Source organism: Salvelinus fontinalis, chromosome 8, assembly GCF_029448725.1.
Source record: "Salvelinus fontinalis isolate EN_2023a chromosome 8, ASM2944872v1, whole genome shotgun sequence".
NCBI lineage: Eukaryota > Metazoa > Chordata > Actinopteri > Salmoniformes > Salmonidae > Salvelinus > Salvelinus fontinalis.
The window spans coordinates 11,253,245-11,261,757 of record NC_074672.1 but is presented as its reverse complement, the minus strand read 5'-3'; the positions used below and the strand labels follow the sequence as shown (position 1 = coordinate 11,261,757).

The following is an 8,513-nucleotide window of genomic DNA, read 5'->3' as shown; positions in this document are numbered from 1 at the left end:
ATGCAGACAGATGTATTAAAAGTAAATGTACATTGTCATACTTCTGACAGACAACTTTCTAACTCTGCCCATAACTTTGGGACGTTATAGCATTCCCAGAATGCATGGATTATTGAGTCATTGTTAGTTTTACACTTAAGACATGACTCTGCAGTTGTGCTGTAGAATTTGTGAATTTTCTTTGTTGTATGATACATTCATTTGAGTTTATTTACATTTACATTTTACATTTTCATTTGAGTTTATTTTGATAAATTCATTTGAGTTTGAGTTTATTTACCCTCGCTCACAGATAAAACTGAAGAAATGCAGATTTTACATTACTAAGAATTGCATTAACACTGATTTAAAATACATAACACATAATACGTGACATAAATAGAATGCAGAACTCTTGAAACATTACTGTACATTTTTCATGATGAAAATGGAAATGTTTAAATGTGATGCAAAATGTAGAATGTCTCGGGTGGTTCGTATGGGCAGTTACATAGCACAATTTGTGGCTGTTTCCCAGGAGCCTGGTGGTGCAGTTACCTCTTTTTGGAGGGAGCAGGTCATTCAGTGGGTGGTTAATAGTGTGCATGTCCTTCACCAGGTGCACTGCAGCCTGCTCTCGCCTGCTCTGCAGTGAGGGGAGCTGTGGTTGGCCTGTTCTGCAGTGACGGGAGCTGTGGTTGGACTGCTCTGCAGTGACGGGAGCTGTGGTTGGACTGCTCTGCAGTGAGGGGAGCTGTGGTTGGCCTGCTCTGCAGTGAGGGGAGCTGTGGTTGGCCTGCTCTGCAGTGACGGGAGCTGTGGTTGGACTGCTCTACAGTGAGGGGAGTTGGGGTTTGCCTGCTCTGCAGTGAGGGGAGTTGTGGTTGGCCTGCTCTGCAGTGACGGGAGCTATGGTTGGCCTGCTCTGCAGTGGCGGGAGCTGTGGTTGGCCTGCTCTGCAGTGAGGGGAGCTGTGGTTGGCCTGCTCTGCAGTGATGGGAGCTGTGGTTGGACTGCTCTGCAGTGACGGGAGCTGTGGTTGGCCTGCTCTGCAGTGACGGGAGCTGTGGTTGGACTGCTCTGCAGTGAGGGGAGCTGTGGTTGGACTGCTCTGCAGTAAGGGGAGCTGTGGTTGGCCTGCTCTGCAGTGACGGAAGCTGTGGTTGGACTGCTCCACCTCTGGAGATGATCAAGGCCCTCCTCTGCACCCTGTCTAGTTGGGCCTGCTGCTTTTTACTGCATCCAACTAACAGCACTCCACCGTATTCCAGACAAGGCCTGACCAGTGTAGTGTATACTCTGACCAGATCTTCAGTGGGTAGACCATTTCTGGCAAGAACAGTCAAAATGTGCGGGCGTTTTGAAGCCTTCCTTACTGAGTGCTGATGTGGCCCACTCTTCCAGCTTCTTTGCCTCCAAACCCATGGAAGTGTCCACCAGGATGCTGGCTCGGGACAGCCCTACATCGTCTTCAAACCCAGTGTCCAGAGTGTCCCTGAAGACAACCTTTCGGGTCGACATGTGAAGGAGAAACAGATATGGTGAGACCATGCCCTCTTGTGGCATACCAGAGGTGACCTCTGACCAAGGGATAAATGTGCCATTTGACATCACCCTCTGCCTTCTTCCGGTGGTGTAGCTGTGTAGCCAGGCTAGTAACCTTGGACACAGCTCAATGTCAGACAGATGTTGTTGGAGCTTTGAGTTATCTACTTGATCAAACACTTTGGACATCAGCAACACCCTCACCATTGTTGGTTTTCTGGAGTCTGTAGCTGTCAGCCGGGAGTGTGTGGCTTTCACAAGAACGGTAGTAGTGCTGGACTTTGGGAGGTAGGCATACTGATTCGTGAACTCAGACAGAACTGTTGGAATTCTGGGGGTTTTCAAGATGAAGCTCTCCTGGATTTTTCCAAGACATGAAGTTATAGAGATGGGCCTCCAGTCACTCGTTGTACATGGGGTTTGACACTTTAGGTATGGGACACACATTGACAATCTTCCAGGCAGCAGAAGATTGTTAACAATGTGATTGATGACAGGGGCTATATCTTCTGAATGCTATTTTAGTAGCCAGGCTGGAATGCCATCAGGCCCACACGCTTTATGTGGGCTGAGTCTGGTCAGAGCTTGCTTTATCTGGCCCATGCTGCACAGCTCAACCTGCCTTGTAGTATGGGCAGGGGGAAGATGGCAAGAGGTATGGTGCTTGTCCATGCCTCAGCAAAGAAGCCATTCAAAATGTCAGCAATGTCGTCGTCTTCTGTACATTAGTTTATACTAGATTAAGCTTAAACGTTCGTTAACTGTAATTTCGTTATTTATATTCCAACATTCTCTCCATCTTGTGCCAATCAGTCTTGGTCCCAACAGTTTATATTTGTATATTTGTTGTCAGTTGGATAGGCTCTCTGCAAGGTTTTGTATATCTTACCTATCATATATCATTTTCTGACTTAAATAGGATTCCCTCAAGATTGCTCTAATGTCCAGAAGATTTTAAATGGACATTTTGTGTTATGAAACTTTTAAATTGCATGTATTTGAAAATGTCTACCTTGGTCAGTCCAAAATTGCATTTTAATTTTGTCATGGAAGTACAGTTGAAGTTTACATACACTTAGGTTGGAGTCATTTAAACTAGTTTTTCAACAACTCCACAAATTTCTTGTTAACAAACTATAGTTTTTGCAAGTCGGTTAGGACATCGACTTTGTGCATGACACAATACATTTTTCCAACAATTGTTTACAGACAGCTTATTTCACTTATAATTCACTGTATCACAATTCCAGTGGGTCAGAAGTTTACATACACTAAGTTGACTGTGCCTTTAAACAGCTTGGAAAATTCCAGATAATTGTGTCATGGCTTTAGAAGCTTCTGATAGGCTAATTGACATCATTTGAGTCAATTGGAGGTGTACCTATGTATGTATTTCAAGGCCTACCTTTAAACTCAGTGCCTCTTTGCTGGACATCATGGGAAAATCAAAAGAAATCAGCCAAGACATCAGGGGAAAAAATGGTAGGCCTCCACAAGTTTGGTTCATCCTTGGGAGCAATGTCCAAATGCCTGAAGGTACCACGTTCATCTGTACAAACAATAGTATGCAAGTATAAACACCATGAGACCACGCAGTCGTCATACCGCTCAGGAAGGAGACGCGTTCTGTCTCCTAGAGATGAACGTACTTTGGTGCGAAAAGTGCAAATCAATCCCAGAACAACAGCAAAGGACCTTGTGAAGATGTTGGAGGAAACAGGTACAAAAGTATCTAAATCCACAGTAAAACGAGTCCTATATCGATAGAACCTGAAAGGCCACTCAGCAAGGAAGAAATCACTTCTCTATAACTGCCATTAAAAATGCCAGACTACGGTTTGCAGCTGCAGATTGGGACAAAGATTGTACTTTTTGGAGTAATGTTCTCTGGTCCGATGAAACAAAAATAGAACGGTTTGGCAATAATGACCATCGTTATGTTTGGAGGAAAAAGGGGGAGGCTTGCAAGCTGAAGAACACCATCCAAACCATGAAGCACGGGGGTGGCAGCATCATGTTGTGGGGTGCTTTGCTGCAGGAGGAACTGGTGTACTTCACAAAATAGATGGCATCATGAGGTAGGAAAATTATGTGGATATATTGAAGCAACATCTCAAAACATCAGTCAGGAAGTTAATGCTTGGTCGCAAATGGGTCTTCCAAATGGACAAGCATACTTCCAAAATTGTGGCAAAATGGCTTAAAACTTCTTCAGGCTAGGGTCTATTTTGCTCAATTTCCGCCTGACTGACGTGCCCAAAGTAAACTGCCTGTTGCTCAGGCCCTGAAGCCAGGATATGCATATAATTGGTACCATTGGAAAGAAAACACTCTGAATGTTAAAATAATGTAGGAGACTATAACACAATAGATATGGTAGGAGAAAAGCCAAAGTAAAAAAAAAATCCTGAATTTTGTTTTGGCGAGCCCATGCTCTTTCAATGGAACGTATAGGGAAAAATGTAATCTAGCTCCCAGTATGCAATTCCTATGGCTTCCACTGGGTGTTAGTAGTCTTTGTGCAAGGTTTCAGGCTTGTTTCTCCCAAAATGAGGAAGAATAATCAGTTTTAGTACAGGGACTCAGACTTGGAAATCAGTGTATGTGCACGCGGCGAAGAGGACGTGCACCTGCTAATATCGTTTTCCTATAGAACATACTACTTTCCGTATGAAATATTATAGTTTAATTACATTTTAGGATATCTGAGGATTAAGTAGAAACGTATTTTGACTTGTTTTAACAAAGTTTAGCGGTAGCTTTTTGGATTCTTTTCTCTGCATGTTGAACGAGTGGATTAAGAGTGGATTACTCAAATCGATGGCGCCAACTAAACTGACTTTCTGGGATATAAAGAAGGATTTTATCTAACAAAACGACACTACATTTTGTAGCAGGGACCCTTTGGATGACAAATCAGAGGAACATTTTCAAAAAGTAAGTGAATATTTAATCGCTATTTGTGAGTTTATGAAACCTGTGCCAGTGGAAAAAGATTTTGATGTGGGGCGCCGTCCTCAAACAATCACATGGCATGCTTTCGCTGTAAAGCCTACTGTAAATCGGACAGTGCAGTTAGATCAACTAGAATTTAAGATTTTAACCGATATAAGACACTTGTATGTACCTAAATGTTTAATATCCATAATTTTTATGATTATTTATTTGAATTGCGCACCCTCCAGTTTCACTGGAAGTTGTCCCGCTAGCGGGACCCCTAGCCTTTTAAGCATTCTAAGTATTTTATATTTTTGTGGTGCACTTAAATGATAGCTGTAGATCATGAGTTATTCTTTTTCTTTTTCCTATTGCCATTATTAAAAACAAAATAGATGTAAATGTTATATCCTGAGATTTTTTATAGTATTCTGAAAATATTTTTAGCAAGTGGGGCATTGAGTTTTCAATATTGGTCAGGTATATTCTTGTTTATATTATTTTTTACTAATACTGATACGTGTTATGTTTGGGTCCTGTCTAATTGTTTCTGCAAGCGGTTCAATTGCCAGTGCAAACAGGAAAGGGGAGAAGAGACATCCCTGTCTTGTTCCCCTTTCTAAAGCAATTTCATCAGATAATGTATTTGTGTATATTATGTCTTTAGGACATTTATATAATATTTTTATTAAATGTATTATTTCAGCCGGAAAGTTAAAAGCTTCCAAAGTTTTGAATAGAAAATGCCATTCAAGCCAGTCGAAAGCCTTTTCGGCATCAACAGCCATTATTGATGAATCTATATCTTGTTTTTAAACTGAAACATGTTATTGTATTTGTTTGTGAGTGTCTATTTTTAATAAAGCCTGTTTGATATTTCAAGTCTGGTAAGACTTTTGCCATTATATTGCTTATGAGCTTTGTTATTATTTTATTGTCACAATTTATTAAACTTGGGTCTGTAATCAGCAGGGGACTCTCCATATTTTCCTTGTTTAATATAACTGAATTAACTGTTTGATACGTGGAACAAGAAAGCAATGAATTGAGTGACGTGTGTGTGTGGTCATTTATGTAAATACTGTTTTAACAGCATCTAATATTTATTTTGGGGTGATCTCTGTCTTTAGTGATTATTTTTTGTCTGTTGATAATTGCTTCAGTGTTGTTGAAACCTGGAAGGCTGTAGGATCAGTCCAAATGTTGTCTAATTCTGTTTTACACAGATTTTCATAGAAGCTTTTAAAATTATCATTAATCACGTTGTTGTTTCTAATTAATGCTTTTGTATCTTTATCTTTTAAAATGATAACTGGTTTGGCGTGTATTTTTTTTTGTGACGGCTGTGAGATGTTCACCAGGTTTATTTATCATTAAGTAATCTGCTTTATTTGAGTTTGACCTGTATTTGTTGGCTCTCTTCAAAAGTAAAAGATCATATTCCTGCTTAAGTTCAGAAATTGTATTGTCTTGAATAGTGATTTATTTCTATTTTAATTTCTAACTCAGATTTAACTTTTGCTCAGTATCAGATTATCATTCCCCAAATGTACGGCCTTAAAAGTTTCCCAAATTATATTGGGGGTCGGCTTTTCTTTCTCCTCTGTCTACATTTGTAATGGCAAACGTTGTAATTCTTTCATTTATGTATATTATTATTATATTATTATTATATTATATTCTGTCACTTTTCTGTTAGTATAATTATAATTAAGCATGATACCCGAGAAGGGGGGGGGGGCTAATGTAGTCAATTCTTGTAGTTATCTCCAGGTGTCCTGTAAATTATTTGTAGAGATTACATTTTTCGGCCTTTTTTGAGGCTTGTTGAATTTGCCTTTTTTATTGCTACAGCTGTCAATCTTATCGACTGTATTGTTTAGGTTGCCTGCTAAAATAATAATTTGATCAATATAGCTTGAATTCTATCTAAAAAAAAAAATGATTTGCTCCTGATGGGATATACAATGAAATCAATGTGTATGTTTCACCATGTAAGGTACAATTCAACATTAGAAAACGGCCTTCTTGGTCCGTGTGCTGGGATTTAATGGAAAAGGGTATTCTTTATCAGAACACCTCTGCTGTTGCTACAGTAGGTGGCAGCATAGGCTTCTCCAACACAGCTTTCTCCTTTAAAAAAAGTGTAACTTGGAGGAAAACCACATCTGCTGACAATCTTTTTAAGCGTTCAAGAGCCATATGCTTATTTTTTTCATCATGGAGCACATTCCATGTAATAGGTTGGATTTTGTTGGTCTTTACTTGTATAGAATCAAAGTTAACTTTGTCTGTTCCGTCTATCACTGAAGAACCATAAAACATTTTAGCAGACATGAGGGCAGTGGACATTCCATGCAATGGAAGGGTGATAGAATGAATGCATAGTTATTGTATACATTAGATATATGGAGCGTGTGAGCATGTGGGCTGAGCAAACATTTAATGGAAAATACACCAAAAATATAAAGCAAAGTTCTTCTTTGTACTCGGAGGCTTTCTGCCTTTTTAGGGCTTTTAAGCTCCAACTCCTCTCCTAATGTACCAAAGGTCGGTGGATTATGTCATTGTTCATACAGGCTATCTCCAGGGCCAGCAGTTTTCCCGGACCAGGAAAAACTCTGGGCTCTAGTTTCTGCCTACTACCCGTCATTGATACCACAGCTGATGGGCATCAGCCCACAGTCCTGTGGTAGATCTATTTTGTGACATGACAGTGTGTCTATTCGCAGATGGCAGGGTTTGTCCACGGCCCAAGTGAGAACGAGCCTGACGTGGCCTGCTGCTTCTTCTGTCTCAGAGAGCTGGAGTGCTGAGAGCCTGAGGACAACCCATGGTACGTGTGATCCTTACACATCCACTAGAACCAGAGCCCGGAGATATTACTGCTCTGTGCCCTAACTGTACGAGTCGCCATCAAATCCTCCTCACCATTCACATTTGATTCAATACCATTGTTGTTCAGTCGAAACGCTACACCTTTTGAAATGTGCATTAGAGTTGTCGCTGTGATAATAATGGAGTCTTTAATGACCTACATGTCTCTGTCTTCGCTCTCCGCTCTCGGTTGTCCGTAGGTCCGAGCATATCAAACTCTCTCCTGACTGTGGCTTCCTGGCCATAAGGAAAGACGTTGGGGAGCTGACTGGCTGAGTTCTATCATCTGGAGAAGGAGAGACTACACATCTACATTGTAAGTCACCAAACCTACCCTATATATTTTGATAAAGTTTCCTATATAAGAAACTGTATTGTCCCCAATGCGAAGAATTGTCTTAGACACACCGTACTGCTCTATAAAGAATAAACATCATATACATTGCAGCATCACACACATTGCACAATGCCCATGTCATAAACATCATACACACCTACATCTTCTCATTCAAGGCAAATACTTGATACACATGCATTGCACAATGCCCCTGTATTTTCCTGCTGTGTGTACACTCATGCCTTGACTGAAAGTTGTGCGTCTATATATTTTAGTTTATATAAGTTCACAAGCTATTTGATACTTGCTGTAGGGTTGGGGTCAATTTCTTTTAACTTATGGAGGCCTAAGCTGTGTGTTACTTGTGGTTTACCCGTGTCAATAGCATGCCATTTCTACTGTTGCAGAGGAATACTTTGCATCTGAAGATCGCCATTTATGGAGATGAGGGGGTGAAAACAGGAGATGACATGAGAAGGCTGTTTGATTCGGCACCTATAATGTAGTTGACATTAAGGAGAGTTTTTTTTTCTTATCGGTAAATATTTTGGTGTGAATTAATAAAGTTTTTCTATTTTATACCTTTTAATGAAGTATTGGAGTATTTTCTCAAATGTTATGCAGTATTGCCTCTTACCACAAGGTGGTGCCTTCACACTGGAGTAGCCCTGTTTTCCAATATTATGTCACAGATATGTACCAAGTTCTCCAGTTCTCAAAGCCTCTTAGAGTAGGTGTGCTGATTTTAGGATCCGTTTTGCTTTTTACATCATAATTAATAAGATTGTATGGACAGGGTGGACCTGATCCTAGATCAGCACCGCTACTCTGGCTGCAT

The 8,513-nt window shown here is 40.4% G+C and overlaps 1 pseudogene; it reads left to right on the top strand.

Annotated features, from left to right (window-relative positions):
- Positions 1-7,193: 7,193 nt before the first annotated feature.
- LOC129861424 (baculoviral IAP repeat-containing protein 5.1-like) lies at positions 7,194-8,181 on the top strand (annotated as a pseudogene).
- The last annotated feature ends 332 nt before the right edge of the window (positions 8,182-8,513 follow it).